Raw genomic sequence first — 20,244 nt, forward strand, 5'->3', positions numbered from 1 at the left:
GTATGAGACTCTGTGACCCTGGGACAAAGATGGGTCCACAAAAGGACGACTGAGCAGAATGGCCTGCCTCAGCCCAGAGAGCAGAGTTTGGGACAGATCCTGGAGATGCCCTCATTCAAACGTAGCCCAGTCCCCCGGGGGCTCTGGTTACTGCTCCACAGAAACTGGACCAATCAAAACCAGAGGAAACATCAGCGGCTTGAGAGGAAAAAGACTGAGTGAGCCTTGACCTTCTTCTCCCTGAGGCCCTCCTTGGTTGCTCCCTCCTCCACTGGTCCCTCCACACGATACAGGCAGCAGAGACCTGGGTTCAGATCCAGCTCTGGGTCTCAGTGCCCTCATCTGCAGAATGAGGGGGTTGGATTAAATGACCTTTAGAGGTCACTTCCAGCTCTAAATCAATGTTCCTTCATAATTTCATCAAAGGCTCACAGATAACAGGAAGAGACCATTGAAACCAACCAATCCAAACCCTTCATTTTGCACATGAGGACCCTGAGGCACAGACAGGTCTGGTGACCTGCCTAAGCCGCAAGGCTGGGATTTGAACCCAGGCCCTCAGACTCCAGATGCAAGATTCTTTCCCTATGTCACACTGCCCCACGTATTTTAGCTGACAGCCTGTGGGTTTTACCTCTCCCTGGGCCCCTCACAGTAAATGCCAGTTCCTGGATGGCAGGGAAGGGGTCATTTCCCCATGGTGGTGCCTCTCATTGCACACAGCAGGTGTTTAATAAGTAATTACAGCTGGCATCAAGCCACTGGTTCTTCACAGGCTCAAAACTCCAGCCCAGCTAGACATCTAACCATCCCCAAGCGCCCCTCTCACACCCCAAGGAGAAGAGCCCCGGGGGCAGCCTTGGAAGACCCAGGTTCCACCCAGCCAGGAGGAGCCCGTGAGAGATGGCAGCTCCTCAGAGCTCACAGAACAGGGCAGGGGCACTGAGTCCCTAGAAAGAGGAGTCCAGGTTCCAGAAGAGCCGGACGGGGCAGAGTGTGGGGCCAGATCAGAAAAAGGGAAAGGAATGGGGATAGTGTAAAGCCTCACAACCAATCAGCTGCTCTCAGTGGGGAAGGGGGGCCACACAGTGGTCTGGCCCATGACACCCACCTCCCAGCAGACAGGGGACGGACACAATGAGGCACCCACTGGAGGCCAGGCCAGCACAGCATTTGTTTTACTGGGCTATGCACATGGGTCAGCAGGATTCTTGTTCTGTCCCTATTAGAATGTAAACTCACTGAGGACAAGGATTATTTGACTTTCCATTGTATCCAAAGTGCTTAGCACAGGTAGGGAACATGCCTGGTAAGAAGGGGTCAATGTCTTTTCATCCATTCACACATTCACTCATTCATACATTCATTCATTCACTCCAATGATTGCTACCTTCAATTATTTGAAGACCTCTCACCTGGACACAGGGTCAGATTTGTATCAGGAGGGAGGGAAGTTGTAAAATTGTAAACAGGCCCTTTAAACTTAATGTCAGACCTCAGGGCCTGAAGTTGGAAAGACTCAGATCCAACCTCAGACACTTCCTAGCTGTGTGACCCTGGGCAAGTGACTTCACCCTGTTTGCCTCAGTTTCTACATCTGTAAAGTGAGCTGTAGGAGGAAATGGCCAACCACTGCCAAGCAAACTACAAATGGGGTCATGACTGAAACAACAGAACCCTCCTAAAAAGGAGAGCTGCCCCAGTATGGAGCCGCTGCTTTCCCCCACAGGTCTTCAAGCAAAACCTGATTCTTGATGAATCTGGGTTAGTCACTTCCTCCTTGCTGGTGTCAGCTTCCTCCGTAACATGAGGGAGCTGGAGACAGTGACTCCCAAGGTGCCTTCCCACTCTGAGACCCTCAGAGGCCGATGGCGCCATTCCTGAAGCTTGGGCTTACAAAGGGGCCGTGCCACACCCTGTCCCGGACACTGGGCTCCAGGCCGGCCCAGAGTGACAAGCAGCCAGGACTGAGTGAGCCCTGAGGGCCCAAGGAAAGGCCAGGCCGGCTGCTTGGACAGAGCCTCTGAAGGCCGTCTCCTTTGGAGCCCACAGAAAGGATTCATTCTTCACACTTGGATTCCAGTGCCTGGACCAGTCTCTGGCATTTGACTGAGAGCTGGGAGGTGCCTCCTTAGACATCATCTGGTCCAACTCCCTCATTTTACAGGGGAGGAAACTGAGGCCCAGAGAGGGGAAGCAACAGCTGACTCACAGGGACACAAAGAGCAAATGGCACAGCTGGGCCCTGGGCCCAGGCTCCCTGGCACTCCACATGGCACCATGTTTACTGTCTCTGCTTATGGCACTTCCTGTTCTGAGAGAAATCTGCCAGGAAGCTTCCTCCCACACGTATCCAGGCCCTGCATCATGGAAGCCTCGGACCCCCCACAGTGTGTGTCCCCAGCCTCTCTACAGAGCCCCATCTGCACAAGTGGGCAGATGCTGTCCCATTAGCCACCATAGACCCATTCCCAGAACTCATATTCTGAGGACTACACTTGGTCCACAGGGTAGGATGGGGTGGGGGGGAGGAGAGCGGATAAGCCAAGCAGGGCTCTCCAGGGACTGATGTGCTCCTCAGGGAACAATGGCCAGGCAGTGTAGATTCATTTGTCCCAGCAGATGGAAGGCACAGGGCCACAGGCCAACAGGGCAGAAAGACTGAAGACTAAGCCCAGCCTTTCATTATGGAGAGCAGGATACTGAGGCAGGTCAGAGGGCTAGCAGAAGGAAGAGTCAGGATTTGAACTCGTCTCCTTGAGTACAGATCCAGGCCACTCTCACCTAACTGCCCACCAATGCCTGGAAGGATGCTGGCAGCCTCCACAGAAGCTGAAGGGAGAAGGAAGGAAGCTGGGGGTGGGGGTGCAGGGGGCACGGCAGTGAGGTCTGGGCATTTTGAAATCAAAAGGAAGTCATTTGCTTAAGATAAAAAACCCACAACTATTAAGTAGCAGAATCGGGATTTAAACTCGGGTCTCCTGACTCCAAGCCCAGGTCCTTCCTCTTTGCCTTCGGTAGTAAAGAGGATCTTGGTGTGGAAGGGAGCTGGGCAAGTGAATCCAGGCCCCTCCCTCTACAGATGGGGAGGCCACTGGGCCACGCTACACAGCCAGTTAGCTAAAAGAGCTAAGATCCCGATCCAGGGCCTCTGTCTCAGTCCAGGGCTCCTCAGATGGCAGCACCAGGAGGTTTTGTAGAGAAAGAGCCTGGACCTGGAAACTCATTGGGAGAGGGGCTGCCCAGATAAGGAGAGCCCCCTCCCATGGCAGGTCGGCATCTGCTCTGCCCCTGAGAATCTTAGTGGGCTCCTTAAAGACTTCCCAGGGTCACCCAGCCAGAATGTGGTACAGGGAGGGCTCGAACCCAGGTCTTCCCACTTTCAAGGCCAACTCTCTATCCATGATTCCTTTCACTGGAGTTTTATTTATGTAATGAAATTTAACTCAACTGTCAGTTTAAATATCCAGACATAGAAACAGCTGTCTAAAGGAGGCAGCCAGGGGGTTCTCTGCCAGTGTGGGGAAGAGAGGGGACTGAAGTCTTCATCAGCCAGGGAAGGGGGAGAAATCCCAGGGCAAAGCTACAGCCTGGGAGCTGTAGAGAGACATGGAAAGACACTGAGTAGATTCAGTCAGCACCCTGACCATCTGGTGGGGGAGGGGCTGTGGGAGTGTGGTCAGTGATCAGAGCATCAGTGAACATGTATTAAGTCCCTACTCTGTGCTGGGCACTGGGCTGTGTTATATAAAGACACACACAAAGCTGAGGAGAGGAAGAACAAGGTGAAAGCCTGCCCTCCAGGAGCCTATGTTCTATCCATGATGAACAACTGCTTTCCATCCTTATGGGACCACAGGGTTGACAGGGAATGGGACCCACGAGATGAGGGGACTTGGGTTGGGGGGGTCAGGAAACAATAGAGCTCCCCTCCAGGCTGAGGTCCTGCTGCCATCAATCCCATGATTCTGTAACAACGGGAAGCAGTCCCGTGCCCTCTTCCCTGGGACAGTCCACATTCTTGAAGAGAGGAGGGAAGACTGAGGAAAGACCAGAATGGTGATGCTGACCATAAGCTCGGAAGAAAGGTCAGGCCTTCCAATCTCCTCCACTTAGAGACGAAGCATCTGAGACCCAGAGAAGGAAGCGGTGGGACCAACGTTGCACAGAGTGACCTTGACTCCTGACCTGCCACGGCCATGCAAGATAGCGGTCAGAGGGCGCCTCTCACTGGCGTGCTCTCATCCCCATCCTCCCCGATGTCTAGTGACACTAAAGCTTTGGCCAAAATTCAGAGCTTCCCCCTGTCCCTCCCCTTTGTCCACCTCCCCCAGTCAACTCAGCAGCAGGGTATGGTTTGGAATGAACTCGGGAGTCAGAGGACCTGGGTTGGAATCTGAGCTCTCACCCTTCCTAATGGGCATCAACACACTAATTCACACACGTAGTAAACCCTGAAGAGTGTGCACATGGAGCTTATTCCCATACCTGAGCATATAAACTGAGAGTGAGTGCTATTGAGAAGGAAAAAGACCATCTATCCAAAGGCATTATGTGCTGACATAGATGCCAGAAAGTCCCCCGAGCCCGAAAGCACCATGAGTGTCCGTGGGGTAGAATGACTGAGTAAATCGTTGTATATTGATACAATGGAATGAAAATAGACAAGTGGGAAGGATAGGAAGAAAGAAAGAGAGAAAGACCTTTATGGAGTCAAACAGGAGAGCCGAGAGAGTCCACACTGAGCAGAGCCAGGAAAAGACCACAGCCCGAACACACCCGGATGTATGCCAAGTCCCTCGAAAAGCGCGTTAGGCTGTGCTCCGCGGCGGCCGCAAACCATGTCATGTCCCTCCTCACAGACGCCTGTTATGCCACGTTTATGATGTCATTGTGTTGTGTTGTGTTTCTTACATCATCTTGTGTGCTTTGTATTATATCGTTATATCATATCCCACCATAAATATTTATATAACATCATGCTATATCTCACCCCATTGTGTTACATTATATTATGCTATTATGCTGCATTGTGGCACGATAGATTATGTAAGGTTGTATTATATTTCTTATATTAAATTATATCGTATTATAATCCGTATTGTGTTACGTCACTCCACTTTTATCACATCCCATTATATCATATTGTCTTGTTATTACGGTAAGTTGTTATGCTGTTATGCATATTACAGTGTTAGTGTTATTTCCCAACATACCATACGCATTATACCACATCATCTCATATTATACGATGTCAATTATATTAGTGTTACGTTATATCATGTCACATTTCATGCACTGTGTTCCACTATATTATTAATGTTCCCAGCACTGTGTTGAGACCCAGAGAAGACAAAAGTGAAACCATCCTTCAAGGAGCTTATATTTTACCGAGAAAAATGGGTTCTCAACTGTGGGAATGTGGAGTATTTGTTTCCAGGACAGAGGGGAAGCGCTAATAACTAAGGGAATTCAGGTGTGCCTCTTAGAGGAGGAGGTGCTCCTTCTACCAGGTCAAGTTGGGGCATCCAGTAAGGATGAATGGGGTGGGGGAGGGGTTGGCAGCAAAGGCATGGGGTGGGAGGTGATCCCGCTCCAGGGAGCTGGCCACAGCATGTGCTGAAAGGTGTAAATGGGGGTGGCATCTAAGTGAGAAGCCTTGGTGACTGATTAGATATAGACCAGTGAAAGTGAGGAGCCCAGTATGGTTCCAAGGTTGTGAACCTGGCTAAATGGGAGGAAGGTGACGCCTTCCACAGAGGAGTTAAGTTTGAGGGGTTCAGGCAGCTTTAGGAGGAAAGAAAATGGGTTTCCTTTGGAGCACGTTGAGTTCAAGATGCAAATGGAACATCCTGATGGAGATGTCCAATGGACAATAGGTCTCCTGGGGCTCAGGGGAGAGACAAGGGCTGGATACAGAGATCTGGGCATCATGTGCATGAAGATGAAAATCGAACCCACGGGGGCAGATGTCATCTCTGAGAGGGGGAGGCTCCAGTGGGCACCACCGGAGTATCCTGATGGAGACACAGAGGAATTGACTGAATTACTGTGGCATTTTATGCACTGTGATTCACTGATTTAAATGTAAGTCATTACAAAGCAAATTTAGCTGCTTGAATTGATGCTTAATGTTATGTTCATAATAAATATTTTAAGGATGCATGAAAAAATTTTAAAGTCAATATCAGTAAGAAAAGTGAGATCTGGGAAGCCTTTCAAGGAAGCTCCCTTCCTGCAGACTGAGAACTTATCATTAGAAGGCTCTAAAGACGAATTCAATGAAGCATTTGTGATTACTCAGCAAAAACAAGCCTTCTCATTGCAATGATGAATGGAATGACTTTTCCACCTTTAATAAGATTCTATAATGTAGGTGCTGGCTATTATTTTAATGAAAACTCATTAAAAAAAATACACCTGACTACTATTCCAAGAGTAAGGAGCTGAATTTGTCTCTGCTATTAGTTAAAAGACAGAAATATGGGATCTCTTTGTGTCTGCCCATTCCTCTGTTTGCCTAATTGTTCATAAAGAAAAGACAACTTCAGCATAGTGCTGGCCTCTCCAGAGATGCTTAGAAACTGAAAGTGTACAAAGTATTGGCTAGTCCCCAGTTCTGTTCCGTTAAATACTTCTAAGTCATAAGTTCATTCTTCAACTAGCAGGTCCTGGGGGGATTCTTCACAGTGCAGGGAGGTTGAATGGAACCTCCTCAAGGACCTGCTTTGGCCTCTCTTTGGAGAGAATGTGTGTCGTCCATGAGGGTTGTGTGTGTGTGTCCCCTTGGGTTTGTCTAAATTTGGCTTACAGAGACCTTTCCCTGAAGAGACCCTGGGACTTTGTGTGTCCTCTCTCCAAGCTGGAAGCCAGAAAAAGAAGCTGATTCCACCCTTCATGCAGGGCCTGAGAAACAGCAATTGTAGTGTTTGCCATTCAATTTGAAGAGGACCATGGCATCAGGGGAATGATGACATGACTTGCAGTTGCCTTTGATTTGAGTGAGGGAGGGCTGTATGAGGTCACCAGCCTCATTTTCTCCCCCGGAGCCATCTGGGTCCAGCGACTTGATATTCATCAGGATGACTGGAGATGACCCAGGATGCAACAGGAGACCCTGGCCCTTTTAGACTAAGGCTTCACAGACTCATTAGAGTGAGGCAATCCCCATTCAGTGAAGAGGCCTCTTTAAGAAGAGAGTCAAGAGTCAACCTCTTGAAGAAGTGAGCCTGTCTTATTAGGAAAAAAATCAAGGTGGGAGGGGAAGACTCTCAGGGTTGTTGTTCCAAAGAGAAACAATGACCATTGACTTCCTGGGCAGTGGGACTTCCGTAGAGACCACCAAGTTCAATCATCTGCTATTATGGATAAGAAAATTGAGGCTTGTTCCAAGTCACCCAGCCAGTGAGAAGAGCCAGGGCCAGACATCGTCAGCATCCCAGTCAAAGAATTCTGCTTTATGATATTCTCCCCAAGTGATGGTGAAGGATTTTCTTGATTGAGGGTCGTCAGTGCCCTCTCTGTTTCTTCATTTCAGTGGTCCTGCCGGAGCTTTAGCATTTGGAGTGTGATAATAATTACTTTCTCTGCCAATGAGGAGGATGGTGCCAGAGCCCTGGGTTACACTTTAAAGAAAACTAGCTAACATTTACATAACCCCTACTATGCACTGAGCACTATGCTCACCACTCACAATTATTATCCCATTTGATCCTCAGCAACTCAGGGAAGTGCTATTATTATCCCCATTTTATGGCGGAGGAAACTGAGGCAAACAGAGGTTAAGTGACCTGCCCAGGACCATACAGCTAGTCAGCGTCTGAGGCAGGATTTGACCCCAGGTCTCCCTGACTCCAGACCCAGGGCTCTATCTCTGCACCCTCAGTTGCCCCATGTGTCATTTATATCCCAGCATCCAGCCCAGTGCCTGGCACTTAGGTCCTTAATAAATGATTCTTGATTAATTGCTTGATCCATTACCAATGGGGAATCCAGGATTCCTGGCAGTTTGCAAAGTCGTCTCCTCCACTGCACCTCCAGAAACTTCCAAGCATTGACGACTTTGTCCGACACACAGATCAGATAACCCTCAGCCAAAAGGCAACGATGCCATTATTCCTCTCCAAAGGGAAAGATTCTGGGGAAAACTTTCACTTCCCTGTCTTCCTGACAGGACAAACGAACCAGCTCAGAGGTCATTTAATCCAATTACACCTGAGTAAGATTCCCCTTGTAACATACCCGACAAAGGAGCAGTCATTCTCTTTTCCCTTTCCTTCTCCCTCCCTATCCCTCCCTCTCCCTCTCCCTCCCTCTGCCTCCTTTCCTCTCCCTTTATCTCCCTCTCCCTCCCTCCCTCCCTCTCATTCTCCCTCTCTGCTTCCCTCTCCTTCCCTACCTCTCTCTCCCAACCCCACCCTCCCATTCCCCTTCCCCCTCTCCTCTTTCTCTCTCTTTCCTCTCCCTCTCCAGGAAATTCACAGTACTTTGGGATAATCCTAAATTGTAGACATATATATATATATACACACACACATACATAAATCCATCCTTGCTACTACTCACAAAGGGCCTGAGCTGGATGAATCTAGTCCCCTCCCCACCCCATTCTGTAAAAGTGATTTTTCTAAAGGGTAAATCTAACCTTGCCACCATGATCTCCCCTGCTCAGCAAGCTTCTATGGCTCCCTTGTCCCCCCAGGACCAATCACACACTCCATTTGACACTGAAAACTCCTCATAACCTAGCGCCTTCATACCTTCCAGTCTTCTAAGTCAATAATCCTTATTATATATAGTATATGTGTATGTGTGTATACATACATGCACATACATCTCTGTACATATTCACATACTTTCTTCACGTGTGTGTATGTTTCAAAATCTGTTATTCCAACACGTGTGTATACATGTTGTATGGACATGGCTATAATGTAAACTCCCTGAAGGCAGGGACTACTTCTTTCTATCCTTTGCTTACATGGTGTCCGGCAGGTAGTGAGTGGTTAGTAAATGTTGATTGACTCACTCCTGCTGCCTCTCCCACACTCCAGTCAGTCCTTCAGCTCCCTGGACACCCACCTAAATGTTCTCTCTCTCCAGCCTAACAATCCCCAGTTCCTTGGTCCCATCCAAGGGGGCCTGAGCTCAGGCCCTCTGCCCTCCAGGCTGCTCCCTAGCTCATCATCATCCTCCCTCCACCCCCACCTTGGACACACATTCTCCCCGATGTTGTCAGAGGCTGTCTGATAAGGACAGAATGGGGGGAATGACCCAGCAAGTTATTTTAAATACTTTCCAGTCTGCTGAAGCTAAAAATTGTTTTAACAGAAACATTTTCTCTTCGAAGCAACCTCCATGTCATGACAATTCCCCAAGGAACCCCAAAGGGGGAACTTCCAGACATATGGAGAATTCATTGAAAAACCAGGGAGACCAGGAGATTCTGTGGCCCATGGAGCATTGTGTCTGGCTGAGCACAGGGTCCCCATAGGGAGGAAGCGTTGAAGATTTCGTGCCTATGTCTTGGCACCCCTAGCTGTCTTCCCAGCACAGATCAGGGGCCACTACCCATGTGAAACCTTTCCTGATCTCTTCCCTGTGAAATTACTCTGCACTAATTTCGGGGGGGGGGCGGGCATCGTGGCCCTCACTGAACAAGAGTCCTCTCCATGGAAATTTCCCCTTGGGGCAGCCCTGCTGGGCCAACACTGGGCCTGGATTCTGGGATGCCTTTCCAACCTTCTGTCTCCCTCCCCCCTTTATTCCTACTGAAATCTCCCCTGCCTTCTCCCTCTCCAGCCTGACTCCTGCAGTTGAACTCCCTGGTTCAGATGTCACCTCCTCAGGGAAGCCTCCCCTAGCTGTGGAGGAGGGAGCAATCCCTCCCTCACCCGCTCCCTTAAGACCCTGGCTATCAGGGTCTACTCTGTATTATCCTGACTTGGGTGGATCTGCCTCATCCCACCTCAGCCAAGTCACTGACTTGTCCTCGGGCTTCCTCTGCAGATTGAGTGGACGGAATGGGCAGCGCTCAATGTGTCCACCAGCTCTACACCTGGCTGGCACTTCTATGGCGGCCTACTTTACACAGACATGTTATCCTCCTGACAACCCTGGGACGGAGGGGCTATTCTTATCTCCACTTTACAGATGAAAGATTGAGGCAGACAGAAGTCAGCTGACTTGCCCAAGGTCACACAGTTAGTAAGTTGGTCTTCCTGCCTCCAGTCTGGCCCTCTGTTCTCTGAACCACCTTGCCCACTTCCAAGGATGGAGCCCCTGCCCCGCTCCAAGACTGTTATCTCTTCAAGGGCCTCACTTGAGACATAGGCAGAGAACCTGGGTTTGAATCCTGATTCAAGCACTTAACCACCAGACTCCAATGACAGCTTTGGACTGGATAGTTCTTCCTGCTCATAAAATCTATGAGCCCCCTGTAATCTTCCCATCACCTTCACAGCCCAGCCCGGCAGAGGTTCGAGAAATGTTTATTGAAGGAACAAGTGGAGAAAACCATGCAATTTTGCCACTGATCCACGAAAGGAGAAAGGTGAGCACTGGAGGTCTGAGCTGGAAGGGTCCCGCCTCCTCCTTTTGCAGATGTGGCCCAGAGAGGAGGGTGGGGCTCTGAGGAAGGTGCCGAGGTGGGAAGACAAAGGGCTATAAAAATAAAAAACAACACAGAACAAAACCCCACGCAAAGCTACACCCTCATTTTTATGGACGAGGATGCAGAGGGCTGAGGAGACTGAGTGGTTTTGATCTGGGTAACACAAGCAGCAAATCCACTGGTCTTTTGCAATGTATTACGCTGGGTTTCCCGGCTAGGGCTGAAAAACAAAGTTCTCCACTCGTGACTGAGCAGAAATATGTGTGTGTGTGTGGGGGGGGTGTCATTCTGCAGCAGACAAGATGATTCAGACGAGCTTGCTGGTCCCCAAACAGCCCTGGGCACATCCTTCCTCTTAGACATGCGATGTCACCCTAAGTGCCGAACATCGGAAGCTATGAAATAGGTCCTTTCAGAAGATAAGCTCCTGCCTCACCGCAGGATGGCTGGTGGTGTCCTTGCTTCACTCACATCTGAACTCTCAGGCGTCTGCATTTCCTGGGTGTGGTTGATGTAGCGTAAGTGCCTCAAAGCGATGCTAGGAAGACCCAAGGAGGCCCCAGCCACGGGCATCACTTACCTGAAAGAGTTCAAAGAAAGCCTTCTGAGCAACAGCGAAAACCTGTGCTTGGGCTGCCTGGTGGTTTTATGAGGTGTGGCAGCTTTCTGTTCTCTGCATCAGCACTATCTTCTCAAGCTGGAAATGTTGAGAAAAATCCAACCCTCAGCTTGTCAGAAAGCGCATCTATCCTTCCCCACATGCACATCTCCATGTTGTCCGGAAGGACATTTTCCTAATCTCTTCATTTCCTGCCTCCCTCCTAGATTTCGCTCCATCAATTATCCCTTCTCAACAATTATCCACCAATTACCCTCATCAATTATTCCTCCAGGGCCACTCCCCCACCTCCCACTCCCATTGGCTATCCAAGTCTTCAGAGGTGGGCTCAGCCCTGAGAGAGGTGGCTTTCTAAGACTGTCACTCATGAGCCCCTTCAGGTGTGCTCACCATTTATTATCCCCCAGTACCTTCAATATCCTTCAGAAAGGGAATTTAATGAGAAGTGGAAATTGGCATCTACCTTTCAACCAAATCTGCTCTCTCATAACCACCAGAGACAGCGTCTTTTTCTCATCCCTGCCTTTGTGCACCATTCAATGTCATTAACCATGCTTCTTCTGGAAATCTCCTCCCTTCTTTCTAGGATACAGTCCTTTTCAGGTTATCACCATTCTAGGGCCTCCTTTTCTCTTTCTTTATCTTCAACCTTCTACCAAATCTCCTCAAAACTCCTTGAGGGGAATTCTCCTGAATACTCAATAAATAAAAAATAAATCTCATGGATTTCCCTAACCAAACATTCAAATTCTAAGAAACTATTAAATGCATTTAGATTCCCTGACAGGGGAAAGGCAGAATAGCCCCAGAGATCTGGTGCTTGAAGGCATCTCAGGGGCCATCTGGCCCAACCTCTACACTTTACAATTAAGGAAGCCAAAGCAAAAAGAAGTTCAGTGAATTGCCCAAGGTCGTACAGCTAGTCACTGTCCAGAGCAGGATGTGAATCCAGGTTCAAATCACAGGTTCCACAGTGGGGCTGTCTAGCCTGACCCCCTCATTTCATAGATGACTCACAGATTCCATGGATGTTCAGTGGCAGAGCCCAGATTTAAACCCAAGCTGTCTGCCTCCAGACCCAGTCCCTTCTCCACTCCACAAGGCTGGCTACTGCTCTCTCCATCCCCATGCTGCTTTGCACCGGAGGAGTCTCTCCATAGCTCTCATCTGCAAATCCAATTGCTGCTTAGACTACGTCAAAGCCACGGTAGACAACCTGGGTGAAGAGAGGACTCCAAAGGCCCATCACTTAGACTGGCTGAGAGAACTGAGGTTTATTCTAGAGGAGAGAAGACTGCGCTGTCTTCAAGAAGGGTTGCCCTATGAAGGAGGTCCTGGAATCAGGAGGGTAGAACTTTCAGGAACAACAGGTGAAAGTCATAGAGAGGCAAAGTTAGTGTCAACTTTAGGGAAAACTTCCTAAACAATTAGGGCTCTCCAGAAGCTTACTGGGCTCCCTCACCAGGCAGTGGGTTTCCTGTCACTGGAGGTATTCCAGGAAAGGCAGATGACCACAGAGCAGTGTAGAGGGGATTCTGACTCAGATATGGGCAGACTGGGGGCACTTTGAAGCTCCTTCCCCCTCTGATATCCTATGATTCATTCTAATACTGTTTGAAGATTATTTCTGGTGTTGATTTTAGATTTTTGTCACAATGCTTTAGGGCTACTTTGATGACCACTCTTTTCTCATTGCTTCCTAATGCCCATGGAGAAGAAGCAACAGGATTTGGTTCCAAGGAGTTATATTCTCCTGGCAGTTAAACTTTAGAAGAAAAGTGTAGAGGGGAGCAAGATGGAGCCAGTTGTGGTAACTCAGTGCCAGAAAGTAAATGATGGCTTTCTAGCTGGTTCCTGAGAGAGGCTTCTGGATTAGGGTGTCTGTAGAATCAGATGATCAACAAGCATTTATTAAGCACCCAGAAACAAAAACAAAAATGAAAGTTTTGGTGGAGAATTTGGAAGGGATTCTCATCGTGAAGGCAAGCCCAGTTGCTCCAAATGATCTTCCTTTGACATGTCTCCATCCATCTCTAAAATTCTACAACCCCATAGCCACTAGTAGAACTAAATGGCCTCTAAAGTCCTTTCTAACTCTAAATTCTGTGGATTTAGGAACTCAGCAAATGATACTGAAGAAAGATGAGTCGGTCTTGGCCATCATCTGACCCATCCATCTCTAGAATATTCACTCACATATGAAGAAAGGTTAGTGATTTAAATTTTTTAAAACAAACTTCAGGTTTCCCTCTAGTAACCCAAAGACATTTGGCTCCTGAGCCCTGAGAGATTCTGGGTACCTGCCAACAAGAAAAATGCCTGTGAACTGTTCTTTCCCCAGTTAAAAATAACCCTAAACCCAACATCAACATAAAAGAAGGTGTCCAAATTGGGTTCCACATTAATGGTGTTTGGAGAGGCCAGGGCTCGGCCAAAGCTGCACCTGGGACCCCTTGAACACATCAGCATCCCTTTCTACCTGACCAGTGTTCTGTCCCCAGGCTCACAAGAAGCACTTTGAAAAGAAGTGAGGAAATCACACACCACCCATTTCCTGGCAGTAAATTAAGCCAGTCTTTAAAACATTCCAGTGCTGTTCGCTTACCAGTCCCAGAGCTCAGACACCTGCAGTGGGCTGGGCTTTCAAGGTTGGGGTTTAAAGAATCATAACATCATTAACTCTTTTGAAAATACCCCCCCTCCCCCACCTCACCCGAGTTCATGCTGGACAAATTCATCTTTTTCCACTTAGGGAAAAAAAAAAAAACAAGAAAGAGTGACTTAATCTCCCTGGTTGCCCCCACCAAAAAAAAAAAATTTCATTTCTGGGTAGATGGCTTCTCTCACTTCCCTCTTCTGCAAGGTCTCCTGGAACCTCCCTCATTAGGGAGGATGTCCAAAAGACTGAGTAGATTCAGTGAATTCTCAGATGGGGGAATGAACTTGGAATCAGGAAGAGCTGGGCTCAAATCCCACCAGAGTCACTTACTGGCTGTGTTACCCTAGGCAACTCACCCTCTCTGGGTCACTATTTCCTCAGTTGTAAAATGGGGGTAATAATTCTTGCAGGGTTATTGTAAGGATTAAATAATAAAATATCTGTAAAGTTCTTGCAAACCGAGTTTTCTTTCAGTTTTATTAATCTCTCCTCTGATTTTCAGGATTTCTAATTTTACAGTTAATTGGGGGATTTTAATTAGTTCTTCCTCTAGCTTTTTTAGTTGTATGCCCAATTTGTTGATTTGCTCTTTCACTATTTTATTGATGTAAGCATTTAGAGATATAAATAAATGTGGGCATGCTGTCTCATTATTGTCATTTCTTCAGTGAAACTATTGATTATTTCTATGATTTGTTTTTTGACCCACTCATTCTTTCGGATTAGATTATTTAGTTTCCAATTATTTTTTTATTCTGTCTTTCTATGGTCCTTTTTTGTCAATAAATTAAATTCTTTATTTTTTTTCTTTTGGGGGGGAGGGCAATTGGGGTTAAGTGATTTGCCCAAGGTCACATGGCTAGGTTTGTGTGTGTGTGTGTGTGTGTGTGTGTGTGTGTGTGTTGTGTCTGAGGCAGGATTTGAACTCAGGTCCTCCTGACTCCAGGGCCGGTGCTCTATTCACTGTGCCCCCTAGCCACCCCAGCTCCTCATTTCTTACAGCACAATAGTATTCCATTACATCCATAAACCACAACTTGTTCAGCCATTCCCCAATGGATGGGCATCCCTCCCATTTCCAATTCTTTGCCATCACAAAAAGAGCTGCTATAAATATTTTTGTACATATGGGTCCTCCTTCAACTTGTATGATCTCTTTGGGATACACCCCTAGAGGTGGTATTGCTGGGTCAAAGGGTGTGCACACTTTTATAGCCCTTTGGGAATAGTTCCAGACTGCTCTCCAGAAGGGTTGGCTCAGTTCACAGCTCCAACTATGGCCCTTTATTACATACAATTTTTATTGTATCATGATCTGAAAAGAATGCATTTAACTATTTCTGCCTTTCTACATCTGATTGGGACTTTTTATGTCCTGATACATGTTCAGTTTTTGTGTAGGTGCTATGTACCACTGAGAAAAAGGTATATTCCTTTCTATCCCCATTCAGTTTTCTCCCGAGGTCTAGATATCTAACCTTTCTCAAATTCTATTCACCTCCTTAACTTCTTTCTTGTTTATTTTGAGGTTAGATTTATCAAGTTCAGAGAGAGAAAGATTGAGGTCCCTCATCAGTACAGTTTTGTCTATTTCCTCCTATAACTTATTTAACTTCTCCCTTAGAAATGCAGGTGTTATATCTTTTGGTGCATATATGTTTAGTATTGATATTCCTTCATTGTCTATGGTACCTACTAATCAATTGACAAGCAGATATTAAGCACCTATATTGTGCCACACACTGTATGAGGCATTGGGGTACAAAGAGAAAAGTAAACTTTCTCCCATTTCCAATCCCTCCTCAACATAGATGTCAAGGTGATGTCCCCAAGCAGGTATCTGATTGCATCACTTCCCTACTCAAAAAGTATCCCAGGCCCCCTATTGTCACTAGGACCCCTCGGTTGGACATTTAAAGCCCATCACCATTAGGCAGATTACCTTCCCAGATTTATTACACCTGGTACTTTTGTACTCCAAACAAACTGAACTCCTGGCCCGTAGCAGCATACAACATTCCATCTCTCACCCCATGCCTGGAATGCCCTCCCTCCTCTTCTTGGCCTCCTGGAGTTCCTCACTTCCTTCAGGGTTTAACTCAGGCACCACCTCCTAGAACCTGTCCTTTCTTGCTGCTGCTCTAGCTGAAGGATTCACCCCCTCCTTCCCCACCTCCCCCCCAACAGTCAAGAGAAGCCTCTCTGAACTCATGTAGGCTGTTCCTCAGACAATGGGTCCCTCATCTAGCTTGCATTCACAGACCTTCAAGGCCAATGAGACCTTCCAGAATTTGCCCCACATCAGTGCAACCTTTGAGAACCCAGGATCCTCTCCATGGCTTGGTAAAGCATCTATGGAAAGTTCTGTGTTTATTTGTACGGAGACTTTTTTCCTTTCAGAGGCTGAATTTTAGAGGGTGTGGTCTGTATGTGGGGGCAGCCTCCTATTTTGAACCAATGTGGGAAAGTTGAGACACATTTTTGGTCCTGGACCCAAGATCATTAACCCTTCTGCTCCCCACCACCGACAAGGTGGGAATTTTCTTGGGCTATGTTGACCCATTGGGACCATACCAAGAAAAGGCCAGTGAGTCAGAAACCGCCTGTGGGAAAGAATGCCAGCTCAGAGCCTGGCTTCTCAGCCACTTCAGACCTTGCATTTCCCCACCGGGTTTGCTAGAAAGTTCCCCATATAACAGGCTAATTTACAGCTTGTCTTGAGCTGCCAAATCAATGCCCTGTAGACTGTCTCTATTTCCCCTGCCCTGCTCTTGGTGGATGGTCTACGGCCTCCTCTGTTGAGAGAATCAAGAAGCCACAGTCTGGGCCAAAGTTTGGACCCCCCAAACACAAATAATCTTCCCACAGCTCACTAGCCACATTTGGCAATTGGCAGGGACCGCGTGGGGGGGGTCAAAGCATGAAAGCAGGGGCTTGGAGGTTCCATGTATGAGGTCAATCCTGAGCTCTTGCCAGAGAAAGACTGAAACAGGAAATGTTTTAGAGTAAATAGAGAGTCAGGGTAGCTAGGAGCCAGAGCAGAAGGTAAGCCCCCAGAGGGCAGGCTTTGTTTCTACTGGAGCCTTTTGGGATAGTGGTTCAGATTTGTGGCTTCATGGGTACAAGGAATCCCACCAAGGAACAACCAGCCTGTCCTGATGCAGTCTCTGTGTTAGAGGCAAGACTGGAGGCTACTGGGGCATAGTGGAAAGGATGATGGGTTCAAAGTCAGGCATCTGGATTTGAACCCTAGATCTGTCACCCAGCACCAGGGAGATTTTGGCCAGGTCACCTAACTGCTCTGTGACTGTTTCCTCATCTAGAAAGTAAGGATGCTGAGCTAGAAGGCCTCTCAAGCCTTGTCCAGCCCTCAGGCTAGGATCCCATGATCCCAGGTCTTCCTAACCACTACAGTTACATGATTGGATTGGTCTGGACTTGGAATCAAGAGACTTAGAAATGAAGCTTGACTCAGGCCCATAATCCTGTTCTTGAAGAGTTTCCAGTTGGGCTTTCCAGAACCCAAGGAGCCCTCCATAGAAGGAGAGAGAGGATGATGGAGAGAGGGACATGGCAGCAGAATTTTAATGGAGGAATGGCTGTTTTGTTTTTTTTTCATTTCAAGTCAATCTTTTAGAAAATGTCCTTTCCTCCCTTGTTCTCCTGCCCTCCGCCAAAGTCCGGCCCCCACCTCCCATGCCACCATCCTGAGAAGGGAGAAGAGATGGGCCTGGGCTCATTTCCTGTGGCAGCGGCAGCGGCCTGCTGCACCAGCTCAGGGTCCACGGGGACACTGGGCTGACTCTGTACCTGAGGACCCTGGACATGAAAGTTCTCCCTTCACTTTTCATCCTCTTGTGTCTCAGACATCAGAGGCAGCCTTGGAGACCAGGAACAGATGTTGGGCTTGGCCTGCTTCCCTTGAGGAGCCACATCTGCTCGCCCCCTCCCAGATCTGTTGTTTGGCTGCAAGGCTAACCCCAGGGAGATGGGGGAAGGGGGATTGCTGCAGGCTGACCCCAGGGGGATGGGGGCAGGGGAATTGCTGCAGGCTGACCCAAGGGGCTTCAGCAGGATTATCCAGATCCTGGCTGGTCTCTCCTTCTGGCTTTCACTGGGCTCACTGTGTACACTACATGTGCTGTTTATATCTAAGCCTTGTGAACATTTCTAATTTCCCTCCCCAAGACCAGGGCATTGCCAGCAGCCAAGGCCGACACTGGTGGGGGAGGAAAATCTTGACAAGCCTGAATGCAAGTGCCCAGAAGCAGAGGGCCCAAGGAGGCCAGCAACCTTGGGGGACTGGGGGCTGAAGGTTTCAATGGAAGCTTGGCTACAGCCGAAGAGGGTGCCTGGAGAGAGGTTAAGGCAGGCAGCCCACAGTAAGTGGCTTAGACACTCCCATGGCTTGAACTCAGAAGTGGGGTGGAACTCAATTTTTAATTCAGCAAGCCTTCATTAAGCACTCATGTTTGCCAGACACTTCGGTGCATGCCGGGGAGCCTCCCCATCTTAAAAAATGAAAGTGTGCTGGCCCTCAATAAGTTTTCATCAAATACCGCCTACATGCCCGGCTCTATGCTGGGTGTGAGGAGACGGAATAATGAAGCAATCCCTGCCCTCAGGCTGCTTACATTCTACAAATCAATCATTAATCGGCTTTTATTAAGCACCTAGTCTGAGCCAGTGTGCTAGGCACTAAAGAGAAATACAAATACAAGCCTAAAATCATTCCTGCCCTCCTGGAGATTAAGTTCTCCCGGGAAAACAAGATGAACACAGACAACTAACTACAAATTATATGGTGGGGGGAGGAGGAGAAGAGGGGCATAGGAAGAAGGGCGCTCCCATATTGGGGGAGGAACCGATCAGGCAAGACCTCCCGGAAGAGGTGGCCCCTATACCTAGAAAGAAGCTAGGAATTCCAAGAGCGAGAAGTGAAGAAGAGGGCCAGAAAATGAAGCCCCTTGGACAAGGGTGCCGGAGCCGGGCCTCACAAAACTACTCGAGTGACTTGAGGAAAGTATCCTGGGACGCATTGCCTGTGTAGGATTGGAGAGAGGACAAGAATCGGACAAGACAAGGAGGCTTGCGATCTGCCCTCGTGGAGGGGTCTTTTTACTAATGAGATCCTTGATCCTTTAAAGAGGGGAAAGTTCAAAGATAAACCGGCGCGTCCGATGATTCCCCTGAGAGCACCCTGGTGCCCCAAAGGGTGGGGAGGGTGCTAGTGGAGCCAAAGGGCTCCGCTGGGCCTGGGGAGCCGCGGGAGAGAAGCCAAGGACTGGAGAGGGCTGGGGGCATTTCTGTAGCTGCCCCTGGAAGGTCCTGGTCTCTACCTCCTACAGGAAGCCTTTCCCGACCCCTCCAGCTGATCTCTAAAGAGATACTCAGTCTGGACCAATTGAAAACCTTGTACGTCATTTCTCCGTTAGAGTGTGAGCGCTGTCGGAGAATAGGGGCGGCTTTTGCCTTCTCTGATCCCTAAACACGGTGCTCCGCACGCAATAAACCCTCCTAGGTGCTTGCTGAGTGATCTTTGAGAGCCCATTTCACGGGTAAGCAGCCTGAGGCTGAGATGAAGTGACAGCTCGCACGGACCGGGGGCGGGATCCGAACCTTGGGTCTCCTCGACTGCGAGGCTGGTGCTCCATGCACTACGTGACGCCACGTGTCCAGAAATCCTCCGGGGCCGGCCAATGCCCAGGAGCAAACTGATTCTCAGAAAGGCAAAATGCCTCGCACACAGCAGGCGCTTAATAAATGTTCACTGGCTTGCACCAACAAGAGGAAGCTTGGCGTAGTGGATGGGCTGCTAGGCTCGGGGTCAGGGGCCCTGCGCTCGAATCCCGGCGCGGGCATTCACTAGCTGTGGGACCTGGCCGCGTCACCGGACTCCTCTCAGCCTCAGTTTCCCCGCGGGCACAGTAAGGAGGTTGCAATGGGCGCCTTCTCGCTCCAAATCGGTGATCCTGACAATTGTCGTACAGCTAGCGAACAGCAGGGAGGGCCAGGATTAGAACCCAGGCCCTCTGAGTCCAGACCCAGGGTTGGCTCCACTGCACCAGGCTGCCTCGGGAAGAGAATCGGCCGCTCGCTACCAAAGCCTCTGCTCTCGCCTGGCAGCCGAGCTCCTCCGAGCTGCTTCCAGCTGCTTCCTGGGGCGTCACTGCGGAGCGCTCCGGCTTTGTGTGCGCAAGACGCGCCGGCCGCTGCAGCCTCCGGCCGCGGGCCACGGCCAAGCGCCGCTCTCCCACGTTCTAGGAGGAGAACGTGCCGGGCAGCGTGTGCTGCAGAGGCGGGGGAGCCACGCGGCCGAGGGGCGGCCCTGGGGTCGGGGGGCAGGCACGGCCG

The sequence above is a fragment of the Petaurus breviceps genome, unplaced genomic scaffold (assembly GCF_028583685.1).
Source record: "Petaurus breviceps papuanus isolate PSGF00001 unplaced genomic scaffold, PetGlider_PUasm1.0 490, whole genome shotgun sequence".
Lineage (NCBI taxonomy): Eukaryota > Metazoa > Chordata > Mammalia > Diprotodontia > Petauridae > Petaurus > Petaurus breviceps.